Genomic DNA, 27,265 nt, shown 5'->3' with positions numbered 1-27,265 from the left:
TATCTGTCAGGTTGGTCCATGATAAACCCAGTATTTGTTTACACTTTATAATTCATAAATATTTTGGGTGTCTATATTTTGTGACTTTATAATTATCTGGTTGGTCCTTAAATTTTCACCCACTAGAATTAATATTTTATAGATGATTCTTCCTTGTGTCAAATTATTACTATGTGGTAATAATGATGATTATTGATGATTTTTTAAATTGATTCTACACAAACAAATATAGCAAAACCAATCATAAGTTTGCAAGAATATGAAGCTTATCATTTTGGTACTCAAATGCCCCAGATATAAACAACAGCTGCCATTTAAAGCTGATTACACATCTTTTTGATGTGTTCCCTTTCATTCTGGAGTAGTTTTCTCATTCTTGCAAAAAAAGATGTTTAAAGCACATCATTTATTTTCTTGTTCCAGATCTGTAATTAGCCATTTATCCTAGCAGCTCTGTTCTCTGTTAGAGGAGAAATGTCTGGCCAGTATTTGTGATGATTGTCATTATTGCATTTTGGGTTTTCTTGTTAAGGACAATTATTATATATATTACATAAAATGTGTATATTTTTTATTCATATTGATATATTACATATGCATATGTAAAGAATATTCATTATAGAATTTTCTTTTGAATTAGAAATTGTCCAAAAACTCATTAAGAATTCTGTTTTTATATTTCTAAAATAGTGTAGTGTGCAGTCACTATTTAAATGAAGAGATTTATAGAATATGTACTATTTCAAATATAAAGCATACTTAAAACACTTAGTGGCTTTTGGCGGGCCTGCCAGTCCATGCTGCCAGGGGCCGCCATGTGCCCATCTCCGCTTGCCCTTGCCCGCCATTCTCCTGCCATGCCCGGTTTCCACTACAAGTTCCTGGAAAAGCCCAAGCAGTGGCTGTTGTTGCTGCTATGCAGGAAACCCATCCACGAGCCTGTGCAGGATTCTACCCTTGGCCAATGCTTCTGCAACACCTGCCTGCAGGAGTTCCTTAGTGAAAGAGTCTGCAAATGCCCTGAGGACCAAGTTCCCTTGGACTATGCCAAGATCTACCCAGACCCAGAGCTGGAGGTCCATGTGCTAGGCCTGTTCATCCGCTGAATCCACAGTGAGGAGGACTGCTGCTGGAGTGGGCCACTTCGTCATTTACAAAGAAACCTGAATACCTGCAGCTTCAATGTAATTCCCTGGCCCAATTGCTGTCCTGCCAAGCTGAATTGCCATGATCTGCCTGCACACTTGCAACGTGATTGCCCTAAGCGGCGCCACAAGTGCTAGTTCTGTGGCTGTGACTTCAGTGAGGAAGCCTATGAGAACTATGAGGGTATGTTCCCCCAAGAGAGTGTGTACTGTGAGGAAAAGCATAGTGCCTGCATGATATGGTGACTACTGGCCCACTTCTGAGTGGCCCAAGTGCACCCAGCCTTGTACCTATTGCACAAAGGAATTTATCTTTGACACCATCCAGAGTCACCAGTACCAGTGCCCCAGGCTGCCTGTGCCCTGCCCTAACCAGTGTGGTGGCATGGGAACTGTGGCTTGGGAGGCTTTTCCAAATTATCTGACAGACAGAGGTAGTATTGCCTTGGTGCTATGTCTGTTCAAAGACTCCAGTTGCAAGCACAGGGTAAGATGCCCCTTTTTCCTCTCAACTCCTTTTTAGCCCATGAAGTCCTAGATGAAGGCTAGGTTTTCTGGCAGTTTAGTTCTTTGAGGTCCTTCCTCCTGCTGTTCAGCTGCAGGTTCTTCCTAATACCCTGTCTTTCTCATGCAGTTGGGAGCCTGCTATCCCTGAGCATTCCAGTTTTGGTAATAGTCCTCCCTTCACTCATTGCCTGGGGCTTTGCCAACAGTGCCCTAAGCTGGCAATGGCATGGCACGTGGAGAAGAGTGTGAAGCCACATCTGGCTATGATGTGTGCCCTGGTGAGCCTGCAGCCACAGGAGCTGCAGGAGCTGTGTTGAGAACTGGAGGAACAATTAGTAGGCAGTGAGGGCATGCTCATCTGGAAGATTGGCAGCTATGGGCGGAGGCTACAAGAGGCCAAGGCCAAGCCCATCCTCGATTGCATCAGCCCAGCCTTCTATACACATAAGTATAGTTACAAACTACAGGTGTCTACATTCCTCAATGACAACGGCAGTAGTGATGACACAAATCTTTCTCTGTACATTTGTGTGCTACCAGGTGCCTTTGACAATCTCCTTGAGTGGCTCTTTGCCCGTCGTGTCACTTTATCCCTGCTAGACCAATGCGACCCAGGGCTTGCTAAGCCACAGCATGCCATTGAGACTTTCCATTCTGACCCAAACTCAAAAAATTTCCAAAAGCCAGGCACATGGTGAGGCTCCTTGGATGAGAGTTCGCTTGGCTCTGGATACCACAAGTTCTTCTCTCACCAGGATATCCGAAAGCAAAAATATGTGCAATATGATGCATTCTTCATCCGTGCCTCTGTTGAACTGCCCAGGAATATCCTCAGCTGAGTGCAGAGCTGGCAGGCTCAAGGGGAGAAGGGGGGATGGATGGGACATGATTTATCACGCACTGGTTGAACCTGAAGAGGGTGCTTGACCACCTTTCAGCTGCTTATGCTGCCTGGGTTGTTACCCTGTTCTCCCCCTACCGCCACCACCCTTAGGTGCCTCAACTGGTGCTTCAGCCCTGGCCCCTGTGGGAAGCAGGTCATGATTTATCACGCACTGGTTGAACCTGAAGAGGGTGCTTGACCACCTTTCAGCTGCTTATGCTGCCTGGGTTGTTACCCTGTTCTCCCCCTACCACCACCACCCTTAGGTGCCTCAACTGGTGCTTCAGCCCTGGCCCCCTGTGGGAAGCAGGTCTCTGGGTTATCAAGGGCTGGAAACAAATACTCCCAGGGCCTGTCTCCCCTTTTGGGCAAGGCAGGTATGCCTTGGTGCCAGCCACATTCTACCTGGACTGAGGTACCTGCTCAGGTGCTATGTCCCAAGAGCCATAGGGGGAGGGGTTGGGAAAGGGAAAGGTAGTTAAAAAAATCTGTCTTGAGATTGATTTTTCTTTCCCCATCAATGTCCCTTCAGGTAATTTATTTCCTTAGCTCGAGGAAGGCACAACAGGGGAGGCCTGATTTTTAATATATTCTGAATTATATTTATTAATTTGGTTCCATCCTGTCTCCTCCAAGTTAATTAAGGCCCTGGGAGGTTGGGGCTAACTATGCAAAGAACCACTGAGAGAAGAAGTGCTGCCACTATGACCCCAAGATCAGCTGCCCTGATATGTCGCCCTCTGGTGGGTACAAGGGCGAACCACAGCAGGCTTTAGAAAATACCTGTCGCTGCCTCCTGGTGGTTAAATGGGAAAGGAGCAGGATAAGGCTGGAATACCCAGTTCTTTACTCACTAAAAATCGAATGCTATGTCATAAGCAAGCCCCAGCCCCAGGCCTCTGATACTGGGGATTGAACCCAGAGAAACTCCATTAATAAGCTACATCCTCAACCCTTATATGTTCAGAGGGGTCTCAGTTGCTGAGGCTGGCCTTGAACAGTGATCCTCTGCCTCCTGAGTTGTATCATCAAGCCTGGCTCCTGCTGACAACTGCCATTCATTTAGTACTTTCTGGTTACAGATGCTGCCAAGAACTTTATGCAAAATATTTCTTTCCATATAGCAGTCAAGTTAAATGAACTTTTACATCATAGTGAAAGGACCTGTCTTAAGTGGGCCTTATGAAGTTAATGAGATAATACATGTTCCTGACACTTATTCTAAGTGCTTAACAAATGTTAACTTACCTGAAGCAAGCCTACACCTGGGGACTGAATAGAGGGACCTTTAATAAGTACAAGGTGAGCTATTGTTGTGGCTCAGTGGTAGAGCGCTTGTGTGAGACACTGGGTGTAGAGCACTTGTGTGACACACTGGGTTTGATCCTTGGAATCATAAAGAAAACAACAGTCTAAAATTAAAAGAAAATAAAGAGAGATACAAGGTACTTGAACTTTTTATTCCATTCTTCATATAGGCCTCAGTGGCCACCTGCAGTGACTCATGCTCTACCAGCAAAGAACATTAGTGAAGTATGAGTACTCTTTCAGCTGGTCTAGGACAGGGCTGAATTTCTCTTTTCCCCCTGGTGCTGGGTATCCTTGTGCACGCTACCAGTATGCTCTACTGAGCTACAACTCCAGCCCCAAATTTTTTTTAAAACTCCAGTGATATTTGGAAATGTAGTTTCAATTCTGGGAATACACTTGGGCTTGCATTTGGCTAGTTTCTTAGCTACACGGGAATGAATTCTGCTCAATTCTAGATTTTGTTGAAATGATTAAATGAACTAATAAAAAATCAAATAAAACACTGAGTGTGATAACACATCTTAAGTTTATTTTGTTCTAATACTTCTAAAAACTTGCCAAGATGCAGAAAGAAGCTGCCTGCCACACTCACACTCTACCTGGGTACCCCAATTTTACTCATGATTAGATTTTGATTTTTATTAACAGTGGATAAATGCTTAAATATTTGACTCTCAAATTAATCAGAATGCTGCTGAGGACTGCATATAGGGATTCATGTTCCAAAAACCTGTCAATATATTTGGTGGTATTAAAATTATATCAATAGATTTTCCAAAATATTTCTCCAGAGGACCACATCATGAAGATTTTTAGGCTTTGTGTACCAGAAGTTCTCTGCAGTCATAGCCTAAAATCTGCAATATATAGTAACTTAATTCATGGTGGCCTTTCAGTAAAACTATATTTTTCAGGGTAATGAGGTGTAGCTCATTGGTAGCATACTTGCTCAGCATGTATAAATCCTGGGGTCAAATATCAGCACTTCAAAACAAAACAACATCAGAAGCACTCCATTTGCTAAAACATGCTACATTCTGGATTTTATCTTGATTTTATGGTCCAATGTGTTGCTAGTGCATTGAAACTTCACTGGTGCCCTGCATGCATGTCATTTTCATTTCTAAACAAAACACACTTCATATGAACCACACCATTCTTTTACACAGAGTTACTGTACAATTAAGTTTATAAAATAAGAATATTTTTCTGAATTTGTCCCCATATGTTTTGTTATTGAACTCACCATTTCAATATGAATAAGTACTTTGAACATTTTTTAGATGGACAGTATGCTTTTATTTTATTTATTTATTTTTATGTGGTGCTGAGGATCAAACCCAGTGCCACACAGGTGCTAGGCAAGCACTCTGCCACTGAGCTACAACCTCAGCCCTGAACATCTCAAATTCTACATAATTATATAATTTGAGATATAATAGCCATTTGAATTACTATTACTTATAAGTTATTATGAGGAAATAATTCTGAAAGATAATTTAATTTTCAGATAATATGTTAATGTTATAAATCATAATAATAACAAAAATAATTCTATAAAACTTTGAATAAGTTTTAATTCAAATAAATTTTGTAGCATGTTGGAAATAAATACCCGTGTCCTGGATATGATGTAGTAATAGATTTGAAAATGCCTTCCTCCAGCACCTATCTAGAAATCTCTGCTTCCTCTCTACCTGGATTTGGAGCTGAGGCTTCCAGGATGGGGTTATATGGACCAATAGCTTTAGCTCATCTCAGTAGACTGGTAATCTTGGTGTTACTGCTGAAGTTTGAGAGTACCTGTCTTACTGTAGCCAGAGAGGGAGTCCCCAATGGAAAAAGAGAAAACATTTTTTTATTCTCTCTTATACACAAGCACCATCTGCATAAAAATTTGATTGCACTTCTCATTTTTCAAGTTAAGTGACCCCAAGTTTTTTATGTGTGTACAAATCATAGCAAATCAATTGATGACATCATATGTGTCTACTGAAAACAGCTCAGAGTGAGACACCCATTATCAATTTATATACCTCACAGTGAGATTTCAATTCTAAATAATTTGGTTGTGAGAAAAAAAAATGGGGACTGAATTGGGACAACTATTTCTAGAATGAAACAAAAGGAGTTAATAGGTAGGAGAATAGACAGATAGAAGAAAGAAAATTAAGAAGAAATGAAGGAATTCATGACCAATGGGATTTTGATAATTGGGCATGAAGACAAGGTAAAAAGGCCTTCTGACTGTGAGGGAGCCAGGTTTCTCTGCACTGAGGTGATTGTAACTTCCCCAAATAACTCTGGGTCCTCAGTTAAACTAGCATTTTAGTCTATTTTTTCACTTCTCTCACTCAAGTGAAGCTTGAAATTTCAGATTTGTTCTCTTTATTGTACTCAAATCCATCACAAAAGCTACACAGGCCATGGCTTTTCTTGGAGGTAATTTCTTTAGCTTCTGTTGATTGTAGCTTAGCCAAGAACAGGTGCTGTGAGAACCTTGGATTTTAGTCCAAGAGTACTCTCTCCTTCTCACTTTAGTCTCAATGAAAGGAAACATCATTGCTGTTAACTTTGGCTAACTAATGTAGGGGAAGTTCATAACTACCCATGGTTGTGTCCACCCTTTGGGAGAATGAAGAGGAACTAAGCTGGCTAGAATTGATTCAAAGGCCCTGATCCATGCTTCTGGTTGATAGTGTCAATTACTACTAAAGTCCAGAAACTGAGTGCCCACAGGTGGAAGGGTTATGTTATTTAAAAAATGGAGAAAAAAATGTGAGGCTGGCCCAATGCAAAATATCAATTACCCTTTTCATCAACAGCTCTGTTTATAATATCAGTCCCAACTGTATTTAATGTGTTCCAGCAATGTTACTTACATGGATTATCTGCTGAATACCCATCAAATCGTATCAGGTAGCTGAAAGAAAATTATTTTTAAAATATTTTAATTTGTAAATGCATGCCATACCTTTATTTTGTTTATTTATGTTTATGTGGTGCTGAGGATTGAACCCAGTGCCTCACACATGTGCAAAAAGCATTCTACTGTGAGGAAGTTCTCTGAATGACCACACCTTCCATTATTGAAGAACAAGGCTCGGATCAGTCAATACATTTCTTGTTGACTTGAGCATTCTCCCAGCTCTGATAGAAAGGCTGGTCTTCAGGTGTAGTCATAACCAAGGGCATTGAGCTACACTCACCTATTCCTTTGGAACCCTACCCTTTCCCTTATTTGAATGGCTTCTGCCCATTAAAAGTATTCAGAACATACTCCTCTCTCTCTATCCATGAACCTCCATAGGGCAGAGGAGCCATCACAGGATGCACTGAAAAATGCATTTCTCTCTCTCTGTGTTGTTATTTCATGCAGCCCAGTTCACCTGTGGTCACCTTGAGTGTTTAATCCTTAGATCTGACAATTGGTGGATCATACTGGGTATCCAGAGTAAATTTTAGAAATTTAATGAGTTTGGAATCTCTTCAGAAGCTAAGCACACTTAAGATTTCAGAATATTTTGGACAGAATTGTAGAAAGTAAGTGAATTAGAAGAAAAATATGTAATGTTAAACTTTTTTAGTATCTGAGAATATTTTATCTTTAAAAAGGTAAAAATTTGAAATTTTAGATACCCTAAAACTTTAAAAAATTATTAAGATTATTAATTGGATATGTTGTTAAGTTCAGTCCTCTCTCATGAGAATCTCTCTTTTATGGATTTTTTTGGATTGGTTTTGTGAATCTTTATATTTAAAAAAATAGGAAAAGACTGTGGGGGTTTTATATGCTAGAAATCTTTGCCTGGAGAGTGTAAGAGAAAAAGAGAATTATTATTATTATTATTATTATTATTATTATTATTATTATTGATACTTTATAAGAAAGATTTTTTACTTATAGAGAGGGAAATTATTTTTTATTTTTTATTTATTGTTGTTTTATAAAGGTGCTGTAAAAGTTTACATTAAACCTTTTTACCACATTCTTGTCCAACCCTATCAGAATGCTGTAACTTAGCCTCTGTGGACAAAGGATATTAGCTGCTTTTCCTATGGGGACTGTAACTAAACTCACCACCAGCAGTGCTTCTAAACATTAAACAACCTGGCCTGGATGCCAAATGTAAACTGCCTTAAGATCTGACAGTAACATTGGCATCTGCCATTAAAACTCACTTTTTAAATGCCCATGTGCTGCAAGGAAAAATAAAAGAACAAAAGAACATACGCTGCAAGCACAGGTGGGATAGACAAAGCAAGCCACTGCACACTGGTCAGATAAATACAAACAAATCAAATGGAATGAAAACCGATTTGAGAGCCTTTTCCCAAGAAAATGGGCAAGGAGCTCCAAGCTGTTTTCATCAGCAGGAAGCATGGGTAGCCAATTAGTCTTTCTGGTCCCTCCTTCCACATTTTTGGGGCTTCCCATTGGTCCTTTCCCTGTCACTCAACCAGGACATCTGATCTTGCCTCCAGTCACTAACATGTACTTTCAGTTTCACACAGACCTGCTACTGAAACTACATACAGCCTACATCTTTTATGAATTCCCACCTGTAAATGATAGCAAAATGTATCTTTTTTAGGCAAAATCTAATTCCACAGGTTTCTACATTGCAGCCCTAAGCCTCACTTGCTCTCAAGACTACATTACTTGATTTTTTTTGTCCCTCAACAGCTTCCTTTAGGTTCTTTTATTTTCCTGTATAAGATTGTGTTACTAAATAATTTTCTATTGATGAGAGGTATCAAACATATGCTTCTTTGTATTTTACTTTCAATTTTGGAGGTTAAAAAAAAGCATTTGTTCACCACAAGAAACAAAGGCAGCCATGACCCTGTGATAAGCAAAAATATTCTATTCTCATCACTAACTATATAATTAGAAGAAATAAGTAAATGTATACATAAAGATTGTATTTTGTGATGTCACAAATATAAAAAAAAGTGCACTACTAATCCAAGGAAAATTGAAATGAACTCAAATATCTTAAGAAACACGTGGTTAAAAATGTTAATATAATTATATATTATGCCCTTATTCTCAATACATACTTTTTGAGGTATTTGGATAACCAATAGGTTCTAATCCAGAAAATAATTTGCATACATGTCTTATTATTCAGTTAATATATATTTATCTAATCATTTTTCTTCCTAGGAAATATATATATATATATATATATACACACATTTGTAATGTATACCTGATGTTTTATATATATATATATAATGTTCTCTTTCTATAATTAGGAATATTTAAGATAAATATATTTTACTATAAACTTACTTTCAAGAGATAATCAAGTGATTTTTAATTCTCAAATTATTGTACAAACTTTATAAGACAAAAAATGTAATTATGCCTACAAAATGTTTAAAGGCTTTAACTATATTTTAATTAAAATTTAACTATATTTCATTTCTCTTTATCAATGTACAATAATTTATTTAAATTCTAAGATTTTCAGAAATAATTCCACAGTATAACCAATAAGAATTCTAAAAGAAAAAGATTTTTCCACAGAGAGGAAACAAACATTGGAGGTCCTAAGAATAAGAAAGAAATCATTTTTGATTAAAACAAGAACTTAATATTGTAAATTTTAATAATAAAATTATTTTCCTAATTAGAAAAATCTATATAATTATCTCTGCAGATTACATAGAAAGTTAAAATATTTGAAAAACACATTTGCATATAACTGGGCTGATTATAAAATATAAACTATTACTCAATAATATTTCAGGTTATTTCCCTGATTTTATTATGCTGATATAAGCTAAGATTTTTTTCCATACTTTGACATGATAAAGATCTATTAAAATGTTAAGTTTATTTTCTTTAAGGAAGGTCTTTATTGCCTAATGATTCTTACTGTTTAAGACAGGGGTTAATTTTAATAAATAAATTCACGTTCCTGTTTAAACACTAAATATAGTAAATGACTGACTTAGATTCCAATTTTGATAATTCTCCTTGAAGACTAATTTGATTAATTCAAAGTCACTGCTTATTCTTGTATATTACCTCTGTTTGTTGGATATTGTTAGATATGGGAAAACATTTTATTAAGACTGATGCTCTTCAAATTAAAGTTTTATGTTAGTTTTAATCAATAAAAATTACAAATTTTGTTGGAAATTCATTAGTATCATATAAGTTCTCTTCAGGGCCTATTATCCATAAAATATGTTAATATGTATATACTACTCCTTACACTGGGAAATTACTTTAATCTTATTTTCTAGAAGACAATTAAGAGACACCTATTAAAAAATAATATTCTAAAGATATTTTGAAACGTTCTCTCAAAAAGAGATTGAGGGTTCTTTTCAAATTGTCAAATTACACATAATAGCAAAATAAATTATCTATTGTATATATGAAGAAATACAGTGATTAATAAAAGATGTCTAATTTTCATAACTAGCCTCAATTACTATTAACAAAGAAGGACTTAAAAAGTTGCCTACTGGAAACTAAAATTGAAGAAAACCTCTAGAACTTAATATAAACCAAAAGAAGTTAAAAGAGACATTCAAAAAACCCAAACTCACACATTGTATCTTTCAAAATTTATGAGATGTCTAACATTATCTAAAGAGATATTATTCTATTACTTAGCTAAACTTTAAAATAGATGGTCATCTTAAAAACAGTTTTAAAAACAATTTATCTTAACCATGTCCCAGTAACACACAATAGGAACAAATCTGACAGTCTGGAGAACAGGCAGTTCCCTGGAACATATTGGTAATAAATAGAAAAAGAAAATGCCTAAAGAATAATAATTTATTAACCCTTAGAAAAATTTTCCTGTTTTCATAGAGAGACTTAAAGAGACAATACACACCTTCAACTTCTAAGGGACACCCATTTTCAAAATATTAGTTTACCATCCAGTTAGCTCTAGACATTCCAAGACATTTACACAGGTTAAGATAATTATAGTAAATTTTCAATATTACACCATATTAAATGACGCCTAAGCATAGAAAAAAGGCGAACTTACCGACAAAAGTATTAAAATGCTAATTTTCTGCCAAAAAAAGTCAACTTTCTAGTTAAAAATTTTACTCCTCTTCTAAGGTAAAAAAAAATTTAGAGACCTCTAAACATTGAAACAAGCCATTATTTCAAAACCCTGTCAACAGTTTTTCACTGAAAAAAAAAATCCTAAAAATAGTTACCCCCAAAATATTGAACAGAAGCCAATAATAAATCAACTCAACAGCTGATATATAATCTCAATAAGAAATCTAACATGGTGAATATTTTCTCAACCTTATAGTATGATATAACATGCTGAATACTTGATATTTTTAAAACTGCTACAGCCCCAGCCCTCATAGATCCTCTTAATTGCACTCCTCAAAAGCACTGAACTAATTAAATGCTGGTGACAAGCGTATGCCACCACATCCAGCTTCCAAGTAAAATTTTAATGAATTAAATACAATAATATATAAAAAGGAATAATACCGAATTACTCAATGAGATTTATGCTAATATTGCAAAGCTGGTTTGCCATTCAAAACACAATGCACATCACTATATTAGCCAACAAAAGTTTAAAAATATAATCTATATTCTCTATGACCTTTATTTCCTCTATTACATTTATTAAACTGGAAGAAAGAGAACAAAGGCTATGCATCTTAATTTGTTGTCTGACTTAACTTCTCTGTTCCTCAATGTTTATATCTCTCAGGGAGGAAACAATTTAAATCACAATCTTCAAAGAACCCCATTTTATGTAAAAAAAAATTAAAAATAAGGCAAAAGAAATAATTAAAATCACATGCATGGAGTAAATGAGAAAAGGAAGTAATGAAGAATGAGCAGAAAGATCAATATATAAAAAACAGAAAAAATAGAGAAAAATAAACTAATTAAATGCTGGTTCTTGTGCTGGGGTATAGCTCAGTAGTACAGTGTGTGCTTACCATGTGTAAGGCCCTGGCTTGATCCCAAGCACACACACACACACACAGAAAAAAAAAAAAAACACTGGTTCTTTGAGGACACAGACAAAAGTGGTAAAAAAAATTCCAGTGGGCTGATGAGGAAAAATGAGAGAATATACATATTACCTATATCAAGAAAGAAAATGTGATATCATCATAGTTTGTAGAGATATGAAAATGACTTATCATGAAATATTATGAAAAATTAGGAAATATTATGAAATTATGAAAAAAATTATCCCAATAAATCCATCAACCTAAATGAAGAGGACAAATTTCTAGAAAGTTACCACCAAACTTATATACAAAGAAAAACTGGAATTGAATATTTACAGGTTTATTGTTAAAAGAATTTATAGTTTGAAAATCTTACCTTAATTTTTTTTTTCATATCCAGATAGCTTCACTGGTAAATTCCAGCAAACATCTAGGGAAAAAAATTATACCAATTCTATAAGAAAAGTGAAGAGGAGGAAATGCTTCCTAACTTATCCTGAGGCCACCATTATCCTGCTATCAAAGCCAGACAATGACATTATAAGAGGTTGTGATACCCCTCATGAACACAGGTGCAAAATCCTATAAAAAATTGTGGGGGGTGGGGGTTGTAGAAAGGGTTATAACTCAGGGCTTCACACATGCTAAGATAATGCTCTACTGTGGCTAGGCAAATGCCACATCCTCAGCTCTTTTTATTTTGATACAGGGTCTTACTGAGTTACAAGCCTACCCTTGAACTTGTGATCCTCCTGCCTCAGAGAAGCTGGGATTACAAGTGTATGCCACCACATCCAGCTCCCAAGCAAAATTTAACAAATTAAATACAATAAATATAAAAAGAATAATACCTCATGAGTAAGTGAGATTTATGCTAATATTAAAAAGCTGGTTTGCCATTCAAAACACAATGAACATCACTATAATAGCAAACAAAAAATTAAACAATTTCAATAGATTTACAAGAAGATCTCGCAACCCAGTACCCATTCTTAGTTAAAAAACATCAATAAAAACCTTGGGAATAGAACATTCTCATTCTGATAAAAAAGAATCCACACAAAAAAACCTGCAGTTAACAGCACACATAATAAGAAAAGATTGAATGTCTTTTCTTTAATATAAGGAACAAGACAAGGATGACAACTCCCATCATTTCTATCCAACAACATACCAGAGATTCTGCTTAGTTTAATAAGGCAAGAAAAAAAGTGACATTCAAGTGATAAAGGAAGAATTAAAACTATCTTTTTTTTTAAATGATGAGATTATCTATATAGAAAAATCCAATGAAATCTACCCCCCAAAGGCTACTACTAGAAGGTGAGTTTGGCAAAGCTGCATTATGCAAGAACTAGATACAAAACTGAATTTTCATTCTATGCTAGTAATGAAAAATTAATATTGAAATTTAAAAAATACTATAATAACACTCAAATGTCAAATATTTAAGACAAATTTGAAAGAGATATGCAAGATTTCTACTTTAAAAGATTGCTGAGAGAAATTAAAGAAAATCTAAACAAATGGGAAGAAATAACATGTTCATTTGTTGGAAGACTCAATGCTATTAAGAAGGCAATTCTCTCCAAGCTGATTCATAGATCCAATACCTCAGAATCTAAGCAGGCTGTTCTATATAAACAGGTAGGTTGATTATAAACTTTCAATGGATAAGCAAAGGACCAGAATAGACCAAAGAACTTTGCAAGAGAAAAAATCTGGAAGGCAAACACTATGACAAGGGTATAGTAATTCAGAAAATGTGGTAGTGATATTAAGATAAACAAGTAGACAATGGCACAAAATAGAGGCCAAAATAGACCCATGTACACAGAAAACTGATTCTGGTAATGCTACAAAGGCAATTCAGCAAAGAGATAAGGTTCCTTTTTAACAAATGATGCTAGCACTAAATATCCATATAAAAAGACTATGAACTTTGACTCCTACATTGCATCATACAGAGAAATTAACTCAAAATACCTAAGTGTAAACCAGAAAATAATAAAACTCTTCAAAGAAACAGGACCTAACATCTGTCACTTGGGGACAGGCAATGAGTTCTTAAATATGATACCAAAAGTGCAATATATTAAAGGACAAATTATAAATTAAATTTCATCAAAATTAAGAACCTCTGTTCTTTGAAAGACACTGCTAGGTGAATGTAAAACATGTCAGACTGGGACAAAATATCATAAATCTGTTAAAGAATTTGTATCCAGAATATATAAAGAACTCTTAAAACAATAAATAAGAAAACAAATACATCAATAAATAATAACATAAAAGATTTGATAATTTATCAAGGAATTGCAAATAAGCACATGAAAATATGCTTGATACCATCATCAGCTAATAGAAAAATTCAAATTAAAATCACAATGAGGGGATGGGGTTGTTACTTAGTGCCACAGTGCTTGCCTTGCATATATGAGGCACTGGGTTCAATCCTCAGCACCACATTAAAAAATAAATAAAATAAAGGTATTGTGTACATCTACAACTAAAAATAGTTTAAAAAATCACAATGAAGTAATACTATGTACCTAAAAGAGGAATAAAATTTAAAAAGACAACCACAGTAAGTATTTAAGAAAGAGACTTGGAGCAACTGAATCTTCATTCACTGCTGGTAGGAATGTAAAAGTAAACAACAACTTGGAAAACAGTTTTCCAGTTTTAAAAATTAAAAATATACCTACCACATGATATACTCATCTGACTTCTGGGTATTTAACAAAAAAATATCCTAAATCCACACAAAGATCAAATATTGGTTTTAGTTCTAAGAGCCAAAGGCTTGAAACACCCAAATGGCCATTAGTGGCAATAAAGGCACATCCATACCATGGAGTACTTTGATCACTTAAAGGAATAAACTGATATAATCAAAAACAGAGATAAAATTAAAAATAATTAGACTGAAAGAAGCAAAAAAAGAGTACATGTGATATAATTTCATTTACATAAAACCCTAGAATAAGCAAACTAAATTATAGTGACAGCAGATCAGTAGGTTGGTGGTTGCCTGGAGAAAGGGACAGAGAACCTCAAAGATATAAGTACAAAAAATTTGGGGTGGTGATGGATCTGTTCATTATTCTTATTGTGATGATGGTTTCATGGGTGTGCACATTTGTCAGGACTGATTAAATCATACACTTCAAACATGAAGTTTATTGGATGTCAATTAGCCCTCAATAAAACTGTCTTTAAAAAGATCTACCTGAATTTTAAAATATCTATTTAAAATATTCCCTTTTCCATTAGCATACCGAAAATCTTTCACTATAGCAAACTTACTCAAGTAACTGCTTTAAATACACCTTTTCTTTTGACATTTTCTCTATATAAACATGACTGTAAAAATAAATTACTATTGGATAGAAAAGTGAAAAAAATTGGTCTCCCTGGATTGCATAGTTGTCTGTTTACTGGCTTCAAATGAAGTCTGAATGTTTAGCTAAACTACCAGTACTGAAGGCTCAGTCACTGAACACTGAAAACATTACTTTTGCAAGCTGCCCTAAAGCAATTCATTAATTCTAATAAATATTTACTGCTCATATGCTCTCTGTATGGTACTGTTGAAAGTGCTGGATTTCCTGCAGAATAGATAGCACCAAATTACAAAGTTATTCTATGTCTTCTTTTGGAATAATTCCTAAGGTTTAGCAACATTTAAATCACATGATGAAAAAATAGCAATGGAAATAGGCCACAGAAAGCCTATAATCTTCTAATTAAAGGTTAAAATAATAAATTTCAGTGATAACATGACTGAAGAACTGTATCCTAACAGCTTAGAATTCCAAAATGACAAGTATCTCTCAGATCTTAAGCACTTGCCTAGCATATGTGAATAAAAATTACTTCCACATATAGCAAGTATGGACTCTGCCAGCTCTAAGGGGTCGTTCTGGCTTAGAAATATAAAAGAATGTGAAAAGACATACCCAAAATTATTATTTTTTAAATACCAATAACAAACAGGAAGTTTTAAGTAGATTATCTAACATCTGGTATCAAAGATAACACTCTAGGATTCCAACATGGCGGCGGGCGCGGAGAGATCAAGTCTCTGACCTCTTCAGCTGTGCAGGCATAGGGAGTCGTAAACAGCCTAATTCTGTTTGCTCAGGATCACTAGGCAATGCTGAACTGACGTGGATCTGGGGCGAGCTGTTTGGGCCTCTCAGAACACACACTGAACCTGGATCGGCTGAATTCAAGCTCCCGTTCACCTGCTTCCCGCAGACAAACAGCTGTGACTCAGCACTAATCCATCCGGCTGAAACAACCGGTCAGCCCTTCTGATCCTACGGAGGTAAATGCCAACCAAGCCTTCATAGGTAGTGGCTACAGGTTTGAAACGGGGCTTGGGAGAGACAGTAAGGACCCACCCGTTGCATTGGTCACCCGGCAAAGGGAAACGAACTGTCGCCATTTGCAAGAGATACCACCATGGCAGACAACTGACGTCATCAGACTGCGGCGGAGGAGATAACTTCATTGAAACCTGCGGCTACAGGTGTGTAATCCCCTAGCCTTCCCTCTCCACACATCGGGGAAACCTTAAGGGCCAATCTCAGCTCTCCTGTAAGGGCTCCTCCTAGCTCTCCCGTGAGCACGGTAGCCAGACCGAGGGAATTAGAGGTGGCGCGGGACCCGCGGCGCGGGACTACCGCTCCCACCGGTGCTGACAGCTGAGGTCTCTTGCACCAGCTACCAGGGGTGTGGCTACCAGAGGGGCAGTAAAATTTGCTGAGGATTCTCAGCCCCAAGCTCTACAAACTTAGGGTCTGAGGGAATGGCAAACTGGAAGAGTGTGCCCAGTCATTCATGACAACAGGGCTCCCGGGAGCAGCAGACCTGGCATGTACCCAGTATTGTGGTGAGCGGCACCCATGAGAGGGGCCTGGCTAGAGGAAAAGTGGGGAAGTGACTAGACACAAGAGGACGCCCTAGGCACCCAGGATTGGAGACTCGCTCAGTCTGGGAGGAGAGCTGCTGCACAGTGATTGGTTTCCGCGTATTGATAGGAGAAACTTGGCCTGGTGGTCACAGCGCCACCTACTGGAAGAGAAGTTAATCAAACTCTAAGACTGCATTTATTAGTTTATTTTTGTTGGTGTTTTTTTTTTGTTTGTTTGTTTTAATTTTGATTTGGGGTTTTCTTTCATTTTCATTTTTCTTTCTTGTTTTTTTAATTTTTTTTTTACAATTCTTTTTTAAATTTTTTTTCTTCCAATTTTAATTTTTTTATTATTTTATAAAATTTTTTTTTCTTTTTTATTTCCTATTTTTTTTCTTCTTTTGTCTTTTCATTTCTTTTCAATTATCTTATCCCCCCTTCCTTGAATTCTACCTGCTTACTCTCATTCTCTTTAGTGACTTTTTCCCTTCCCTTCTAATACCTTTCCTCCCAAGCATCAAATATATTTATAGGAGTAAACAGTAACTCAGCAGTCAAACAGAACAAGAAGTAACATGAGCAGCTTCAAAAAGCAAGGAAGAAAAGGAGTACAAACAATGCAGGACAGCCTAAATATTCAGGAGGACTTAGAGTCATCAGAAAAATGGTCATATAAAGAACTCAAGGAACACCTTAGACAGATGGAATGGAACCTTAAAGAGGATACGAGACAGCAAATTCAAGCAGCGAAAGAACACATTGAGAATGTATTACACAAACAGATAAAAGAAGAAGTTAAGCACCTTTATCAGGAGATAGAGATTATAAAAAAGAATCAAACCATAATCTTAGAAATGAAGGAAACTATAAACCAAATTAAAAACTCAATTGAGAGTATCACTAACAGAGTGGAGCAAGTAGAAGCCAGAACGTCAGATAATGAAGACAAATTATTTCATCTTGAAAAGAGTCTAGCCAACTCAGAAAAGCTGGTAAAAAATCACGAGAAAAACATCCAAGAGTTATGGGATAACATAAAAAAGCCAAACTTACGAGTCATCGGGATAGAAGAAGGTACAGAGATTCAAACCAAGGGAATGAGTAACCTGCTGAATGAAATAATTACAGAAAACTTTCCAGAAATAAAAAAGGAAACAGATATACAAATTGAAGATGCATACAGGACACCGAGCACACAAAATCACAGTAGACCAACGCCAAGACACATTGTTATGAAGATATCCAATATACAGAACAAACAGAAAATATTAAAAGCTACAAGAGAAAGGAGACAGATTACATTCAGGGGTAAACCAATAAGGTTAACAACGGATTTTTCATCACAGACACTGAAAGCAAGAAGGTCATGGAACAATGTATTTCAAACACTGAAAGACAATGGATGCCAACCAAGAATTCTGTATCCAGCAAAATTAAGCTTCAGGTATGACAACGAAATAAAAATCTTTCATGATAAACAAAAGTTAAAAGAATTTGCAGCCAGAAAACCAGCATTGCAAAGCATTTTGAGCAAAACACTACACGAGGAAAAAATGAAAAACAATAACCAAAACCATCAGAGGGAAGTGCCTCGGTAAAGACAGAGGGCGAGGGGAAAAATAATCATGGAGAAACAAACTAAATTTTTTTTTAAAAAAAAGGATAAATAATCAAACATGGATGGAAGTACAAACCATATATCAATAGTAACTCTGAATGTTAATGGCTTAAACTCTCCAATAAAGCGACATAGGCTGATATCATGGATTAAAAAAACAAATCCAACAATATGCTGCCTCCAGGAGACACATCTGATTGGAAAAGACATACACAGGCTGAAGGTGAAAGGATGGGAAAAAATATACCACACACACGGTCCTCGTAAGCAAGCAGGGGTGGCCATCCTCATATCGAATAAAATCGACTTCAAGACTAAGTTAATCAAAAGGGATAAAGAAGGACATTATATACTGTTAAAAGGAACCATTCACCAACAAGACATAACAATTATCAATATTTATGCACCAAATAATGGCGCTGCGACATTCATAAAACAAATTCTCCTCAAGTTCAAGAATCAAATAGACCACAACACAATAATTATGGGTGACTTCAACACACCTCTCTCACCATTGGACAGATCCTCCAAACAAAAGTTGAATAAGGAAACTATAGAACTCAATACCACAATCAATAACTTAGACTTAACTGACATATATAGAATATATCAACCATCATCAAATGGATATACTTTTTTCTCAGCAGCACATGGATCCTTCTCAAAAATAGACCATATATTATGCCACAGGGCAACCCTCAGTAAATACAAAGGGGTGGAGATAATACCATGCATTTTATCTGATCATAATGGAATGAAACTGGAAATCAATGATAAAAGAAGGAAGGAAAAATCCTTCATCACATGGAAAATGAACAATATGTTACTGAATGATCAATGGGTTACAGAAGACATAAAGGAGGAAATCAAAAAATTCTTAGAGATAAATGAAAATACAGACACAACCTATCTGAATCTATGGGACACAATGAAAGCAGTTTTAAGAGGAAAATTCATCGCCTGGTGGTCATTCCTCAAAAAAAGAAAAAACCAACAAATAAATGAGCTCACACTTCATCTCAAAGCCCTAGAAAAGGAAGAGCAAAACAACAGCAAATGTAGCAGAAGGCAAGAAATAATTAAAATCAGAGCGGAAATTAATGAAATTGAAACAAAAGAAACTATTGAAAAAATTAACAAAACTAAAAGTTGGTTCTTTGAAAAAATAAATAAGATCGACAGACCTTTAGCCATGCTAACAAAGAGAAGAAGAGAGAGAACTCAAATTACTAACATACGGGATGAAAAAGGCAATATCACAACAGATGCTACAGAAATACAGAAGACAATTAGAAATTATTTTGAAAACCTATATTCCAATAAAATAGAAGATAGTGAAGACATCGATAAATTTCTTAAGTCATATGATTTGCCCAGACTGAGTCAGGAGGATACACACAATTTGAACAGACCAATATCAATGGATGAAATTGAAGAAGCCATCAAAAGACTACCAACCAAGAAAAGCCCAGGACCGGATGGGTATACAGCGGAGTTTTACAAAACCTTTAAAGAAGAATTAATACCAATACTTTTCAAGTTATTTCAGGAAATAGAAAAAGAGGGAGCTCTTCCAAATTCATTCTATGAGGCCAACATCACCCTGATTCCAAAACCAGACAAAGACACCTCAAAGAAAGAAAACTACAGACCAATATCTCTAATGAACCTAGATGCAAAAATCCTCAATAAAATTCTGGCGAATCGAATACAAAAACACATCAAAAAAATTGTGCACCATGATCAAGTAGGATTCATCCCTGGCATGCAAGGCTGGTTCAATATACGGAAATCAATAAATGTTATTCACCACATCAATAGACTTAAAGATAAGAACCATATGATCATCTCAATAGATGCAGAGAAAGCATTCGACAAAGTACAGCATCCCTTTATGTTCAAAACACTTGAAAAACTAGGGATAACAGGAACGTACCTTGACATTGTAAAAGCTATCTATGCTAAGCCTCAGGCTAGCATCATTCTGAATGGACAAAAGTTGAAGGCATTCCCTCTAAAATCTGGAACAAGACAGGGATGCCCTCTATCACCACTTCTATTCAATATAGTTCTCGAAACACTGGCCAGAGCAATTAGACAGATGAAAGAAATTAAAGGCATAAAAATAGGAAAAGAAGAACTTAAATTATCACTATTTGCAGATGACATGATTCTATACTTAGAAGACCCAAAAGGGTCTACAAAGAAACTACTAGAACTAATAAATAAATTCAGCAAAGTGGCAGGATATAAAATCAACACGCATAAATCAAAGGCATTTCTGTATATCAGCGACAAAACTTCTGAAACGGAAATGAGGAAAAACACTCCATTCACAATATCCTCCAAAAAAATAAAATACTTGGGAATCAACCTAACAAAAGAGGTGAAAGATTTATACAATGAAAACTACAGAACCCTAAAAAGAGAAGTAGAAGAAGATCTTAGAAGATGGAAAAATATACCCTGTTCATGGATAGGCAGAACTAACATTATCAAAATGGCGATATTACCAAAAGTTCTCTATAGGTTTAATGCAATGCCAATCAAAATCCCAATGGCATTTCTTGAAGAAATAGATAAAGCAGTCATGAAATTCATATGGAAAAATAAAAGACCCAGAATAGCAAAAGCAATTTTAAGCAGGAAGTGTGAATCAGGCGGTATAGTGATACCAGATTTCAAACTATATTACAGAACAATAGTGACAAAAACAGCATGGTACTGGTACCAAAACAGGCGAGTGGACCAATGGTATAGAATAGAGGACACAGAGACTAATCCACAAAGTTACAACTATCTTATATTTCATAAAGGGGCTAAAAGCATGCAATGGAGGAAGGATAGCATCTTCAACAAATGGTGTTGGGAAAACTGGAAATCCATATGCAAAAAAATGAAACTGAATCCCTTCCTCTCGCCATGCACAAAAGTCAACTCTAAATGGATCAAGGAGCTTGATATCAAATCAGAGACTCTGCGTCTGATAGAAGAAAAAGTTGGCTCCGATCTACATATTGTGGGGTCGGGCTCCAAATTCCTTAATAGGACACCCATAGCACAAGAGTTAATAACAAGAATCAACAAATGGACTTACTTAAACTAAAAAGTTTTTTCTCAGCAAGAGAAACAATAAGAGAGGTAAATAGGGAGCCTACATCCTGGGAACAAATTTTTACTCCTCACACTTCAGATAGAGCCCTAATATCCAGAGTATACAAAGAACTCAAAAAATTAGACAATAAGATAACAAATAACCCAATCAACAAATGGGCCAAGGATCTGAACAGACACTTCTCAGAGGAGGATATACAATCAATCAACAAGTACATGAAAAAATGCTCACCATCTCTAGCAGTCAGAGAAATGCAAATCAAAACCACCCTAAGATACCATCTCACTCCTGTAAGATTGGCAGCCACTATGAAGTCAAACAACAACAAGTGCTGGCGAGGATGTGGAGAAAAGGGTACTCTTGTACATTGCTGGTGGGACTGCAAATTGGTACGGCCAATTTGGAAAGCAGTTTGGAGATTCCTGGGAAAGCTGGGAATGGAACCACCACTTGACCCTACTATTGCCCTTCTCGGACTATTCCCTGAAGACCTTAAAAGAGCATGCTACAGGGATGCTGCCATATCGATGTTCATAGCAGCACAATTCACAATAGCTAGACTGTGGAACCAACCCAGATGCCCTTCAATAGATGAATGGATTAAAAAAATGTGGCATCTATACACAATGGAGTACTATGCAGCAATAAAAAATGACAAAATCATAGAATTTGCAGGGAAATGGATGGCACTAGAGCAGATTATGCTTAGTGAAGCTAGTCAATCCCTAAAAAACAAATACCAAATGTCTTCTTTGTTATAATGAGAGCAACTAAGAACAGAGCAAGGAGGAAGAGCAGGAAGAAAAGACTAACATTTAACAGAGTCATGAGATGGGAGGGAAAGGGAGAGAATAGGGAAATTGCATGGAAATGAAGTGAGATCCTCATTGATATACAAAATTACATATAAGAGGTTGTGAGGGGAATGGGAAAATAAACAAGGAGAGTAATGAATTAAAGTAGATGGGGTAGAGAGAGAAGAAGGGAGGGGAGGGGAGGGGAGGGGGGATAGTAGGGGATAGGAAAGGTAGCAGAATACAACAATTACTAATTGGGCATTATGTAAAATTGTGGATGTGTAACCGACGTGATTCTGCAATCTGCATTTGGGGTAAAATTGGGAGTTCATAACCCACTTCAATCTAATGTATGAAATATGATATGTCAAGAGCTTTGTAATGTTGTGAACAACCAATAAAAAAAATAAAAAATTAAAAAAAAAAAAAAACACTCTAACAGCATATTATTCATTACTGAGCTCAGCTAACTAGACCAAGAATGGAAACTATGATATCTTATAGAAGATACAACTTTAATTATACATCACAAATATAACCATCCATAGCTCTGCCACAATATACAAAACATTTTACAGCTTAGCAAGGGCATCCATATGAAAACCTTTCACTATCTTTTTTCCTTGCAATGATACTACCCTTTATGGTTGTTTCTCTAAAAAAAACCTACATCTGATCCATTTGTGTACAATGAATTGAAGCGTTTTCTACTATCATGTATAACTGATTAGAACTAATGAATAATTTTTAAAAAAACAACTCATGCCAGGTACACAAAAATCACTTGTTAACAATAACTGTGGATGGAATGTGCTTCAGATTCCCTTAAAAAGTTACTCTTCTAAATTTTTTCAGGTTCTTTAGAACTGTCATGCTTTGTATTCTCAAAGGTACAATTTTGCTAAACAATAAGTTTTTAATGAATTTTGAATGACATGATTTCTCTGCACTTGTTTCAAACACATCTTACCCAAACTCATATCTACATTAAACACTACAAATCCTTACTGTTCAGTAACCATGGAATCCAGATGACGAGTTCTGCAAGCACAATATTCAAGTATTCTCATTTTTACTGAAAAGCAATAACCACTAAACAAAAGATAAAACCAACCATAGTATTCAGTTATTGCATCTTCTATTTATTAATTTTTGGAGTTTTACAAATGAAAAAGGTTTGCTTTAGGTAAACTGGTGAACAAAAGCACAGATATTTAACCACTTATAGTTAAAATTATGAAACTTTACATCTCACCTCTGATACTGACTTTAATTAAAATTGTGAAATAACCCCTGCTCCAGCTTGAGTTCCATTGATGCTAAGAGGCAATTTGTGGTTTCTCATGATACCTCCACTGTCAATTATTACCTTTCTGTTGCATTTTACTTTGAAGAAAAACACTGTTTAATGGAGTAAAATCTACTTCTAGTTTGTAATGTGCTTGGCACGGTGCTTACCAGTTTATATGCAGCAGCTCTGCTCATCCTCACAACAATAATATGATGGAGAATATTATAGACAGGTAGAGTGTATCTGACGTTAAATAACTTGACCAAGGTCACTGAGCTGATTTCCATTACTAACAGCATGGAATGTATCTTGAAATTTTTCTCAAGGGAGCCCAAAATGGGTCAACACCTGCCAGTGAATGTGCATTCATCCCACGATGAGTACCTCCCATTTAATATCAGTACAGTTATTTTTATCAAATTCACCTTAATCTGACCATCTGACTCGGCATAGAAGAGGAACAACATAGTGGCAGAGCTGGGTGTGTGCAACAATTTATCTTCCAAGTTTTGACTTTCAAATGGCCTTTTCTGTCATATCTTGCAAAGTCAGGCAAGATCAAGATATTTTTAGTAAAATGACATCTATGAAGTGGCCTTACCAGTAGTGCTATCATTATTCCTGACCAGGTTCAAAGTGACTTTAAATATTCAAAAAAATTTTGATCTTAAATGTAGCAGTGTTTATCACATAAGCAAATAATTCATGTCACATTATAACAAATGAGATATATAAATGAGTAATTTATTTTTCATTCCTCCAAAAATGACTTTGTATTTCATTAATGAAAACATAGAACAATTATTTGTTTGTGGAACTGAGTATTAAACCCATGGCCTTACACATATGAGGCAAGCCACATCCCCAGCCCAGAATGCTGGTTTTTGAATGATGCTGTTGGAGTAACAGTGTAGTGCCAGCCCAGCCTTCTACTGTCCTCTGACTAAAATTTCTATTTAACTGCTACACACACTGATATTTCATAGATAACATCCAGAAAATAAGTTTACAGAAACCACAGAACTACCAGCCTTTTAGAATTGCTGTACACTATTTTGTTCTCTTTCAGATGCATAAAGAAATTTAAATTCAGACTTCACTAACATAGGAGCAAGAACCAGTTAAACAGCATCTACTGTTCTTTGTCCATTAAGAAACATTGTTCAGCCAGGTCAGTGGCACACCCCTGTAATCCCAGTGGCTTGTAAACCTGAAGGAGGGATTTTCAAGTTCAAACCCAGCGTTAGCAATTTATTAAGGCTCTAAGCAACTTAAAAAAACTCTGTCTCAAGAGAAAAGAAAAAAAAATGGTTGGGGCTGTGTCTCAGTGTCTGAGTACCCTGGGCTCAATTCCTGGTACAAAAAAAAAGTCAGAAAACAGAAAAACAGAATAAGATGCACTGTATAAAATGAACTTTAATTACTTTTTCTAGGATCTGATAAGGGTATCTCTGAAAATCCATGCTAGGCTCTGGAAAGTCATAGCAAAGAAAATAACCAGTCCCTAGAGGGGCTTCTATTAGTCAACGAAGTCAAGTGAATGTCACAGAAGCATAACATCTGGACAGTCACATCCCAAACTAAGCTGGTCTAAAAGTGAACTCTGTTTACTTCCTGCATTCTTTTCTACTCGTGAATCTTGTTCTTGCGCAGAATCACTGTCATCATGGGCTACCAAGGGCACAAAATTCTGCGGCATTCTCAACCTTCTCCTTTAGATCTTAACAACTGCCCAAGCCAGCTTGAATTACCAAATTGCTCTGATCCACAATCCTTTCATACTTCTGGGATGCTAGTGATAATGGCAGGGAGCTCCCAGGGAACTTCTGCTTAAGCAGGGAGCACAAAACCCAAGGCTAAGAGTGCTCTTGGGGGCTTGGGTTGTGGCTCTGTGGTAGAGCACTTTTCTAGCATGTGTGAGCCACTGGGTTTGAGTCGCAGCACCACATAAAAGTAAACAAATAAAGTTCAACAACAAGTTAATATATATATATATATTAACTTGTTATATATATATTAATATATATATTAATATATATATATATATTCCTTTAAAAAAGAGTGTTCATGGGATTTTAAAAACCGCAGCTGGCAGGAGACCCTCTTTCCTGGGTCTTCTGGGCAAGCCCAAGGATGGCCCCCGCTATGTCACTTTTAACCCCCAAGGGTCTAAAATTTTGCTGGATTCTGTGGCATTTCATTTCTTTGAAACCCTCTTAAGAAATCATCCTTCTTTAGTAATCATCCTTTTAATTAATGATGATTGATTGCAGCCAAGCATCCCAACATACACCTTCTAAACATTTCCAGTCTGTGTATCCACCTCTATCATCAGTGCCCTAGCTCAGGTCCTCATTCAGCTTTCATCTGGACTAGAACAACAGCCCCACAAGTCTCCTATGTCTATTCCTCAAAACCAGCTTTTGTGGTTCAGTTAACAGGAGGGACCATGTTCCCCTCACCCACCCAAACTCATCAATGGCTCTTCTTTATTAAAAAATCTAAATTCCTTAACAGGACTCCCTACTCTCTATAATATTAACATTGAACATTAGTTTGGGAATTAGTTTCAATGGCTGGATTAAGTTTTATTTAAATTATTAATTAATGCCCATAGTTTAATTTTTTTTCATTTTTATTGGTTGTTCACAACATTACAAAGCTCTTGACATATCGTATTTTATACATTAGATTGAAGAGGGTTATGAACTCCCAATTTTACCCATAGTTTAATTTTGTGTAGGTATTTGTAAACCCTTTATTTTGTAAAGTCAATGGGTTCTGAAAAGTGCATGAAGTCATACTACACTGTCATGCTGCATAGCTTCATTGACCTATAAATACCCTGCACTATTTGTGAAACCCTCATACCCCTTAAGCCCCTGAGAAACACTGATCCCATTACTGTCTCTATAGTTCTGTCTTATCTAGAATTACTTATAATTGAAATTATACAGTGGGGCTGGGGATGTGGCTCAAGCGGTAGCGCGCTCGCCTAGCATGCGTGCGGCCCGGGTTCGATCCTCAGCAGCACCACATACCAACAAAGATGTTGTGTCCGCCAAGAACTAAGAAAAAATAAATAAATGTTAAAATTCTCTCTCTCTCTCTCTGTCCCCCTCTCTCTCACTCTCTCTTAAAAAAAAAAAAAAAAAAAAAAAAAAAAAAAAAAGAAATTATACAGTAAGCACCTTCTTTAGAATAGTTTTATCATTTCACTATATGCATGTAACTTTCAACCATGTCTGTTTGTATCATAATAGCACATTTCTTTTTATCACACAATTATGTTACATTATATGAATACACCACCATTTGTTTATATATTCAACTATTGAAGTTCATTTTGGTTTCTACTTATTTTGACAATTAAAAATAAAGCTGCTGTAAATAGCGGTGTGCAGGTTTTTATTCATGTGAATAAATATTTAGGAATGTGATCACTGAATTGTATGGGAAATCTATGTTTAGCTTTGTAAGACACTGCTGAACTCTCTTCCAAAATGGCTGAACTATTTTGCATGTCTAATAACAGTGAATGGGAATTCTTGTTTATCTACATCAGATTTCAGCCATTTTAAGAAGTGTGTATTTGTGTTTCATCATTGTAGTTTGCAACTTTCTGATGATATAAGCCTGTAACATCTTTTCACAGGCTTTATTGCTATTTGTATATCTTCTCTGGTGAGATGTCCATTAA

The 27,265-nt window shown here is 36.1% G+C and overlaps 1 pseudogene; it reads left to right on the top strand.

Annotated features, from left to right (window-relative positions):
- Positions 1-857: 857 nt before the first annotated feature.
- On the top strand, positions 858-2,491 carry LOC144374392 (TNF receptor-associated factor 4-like; annotated as a pseudogene).
- The last annotated feature ends 24,774 nt before the right edge of the window (positions 2,492-27,265 follow it).

Source organism: Ictidomys tridecemlineatus, unplaced genomic scaffold, assembly GCF_052094955.1.
Source record: "Ictidomys tridecemlineatus isolate mIctTri1 unplaced genomic scaffold, mIctTri1.hap1 Scaffold_67, whole genome shotgun sequence".
NCBI classification, from domain to species: domain Eukaryota; kingdom Metazoa; phylum Chordata; class Mammalia; order Rodentia; family Sciuridae; genus Ictidomys; species Ictidomys tridecemlineatus.
Note: the sequence above shows the minus strand (reverse complement) of the source record. Positions and strands in the feature narration are given on the sequence as shown.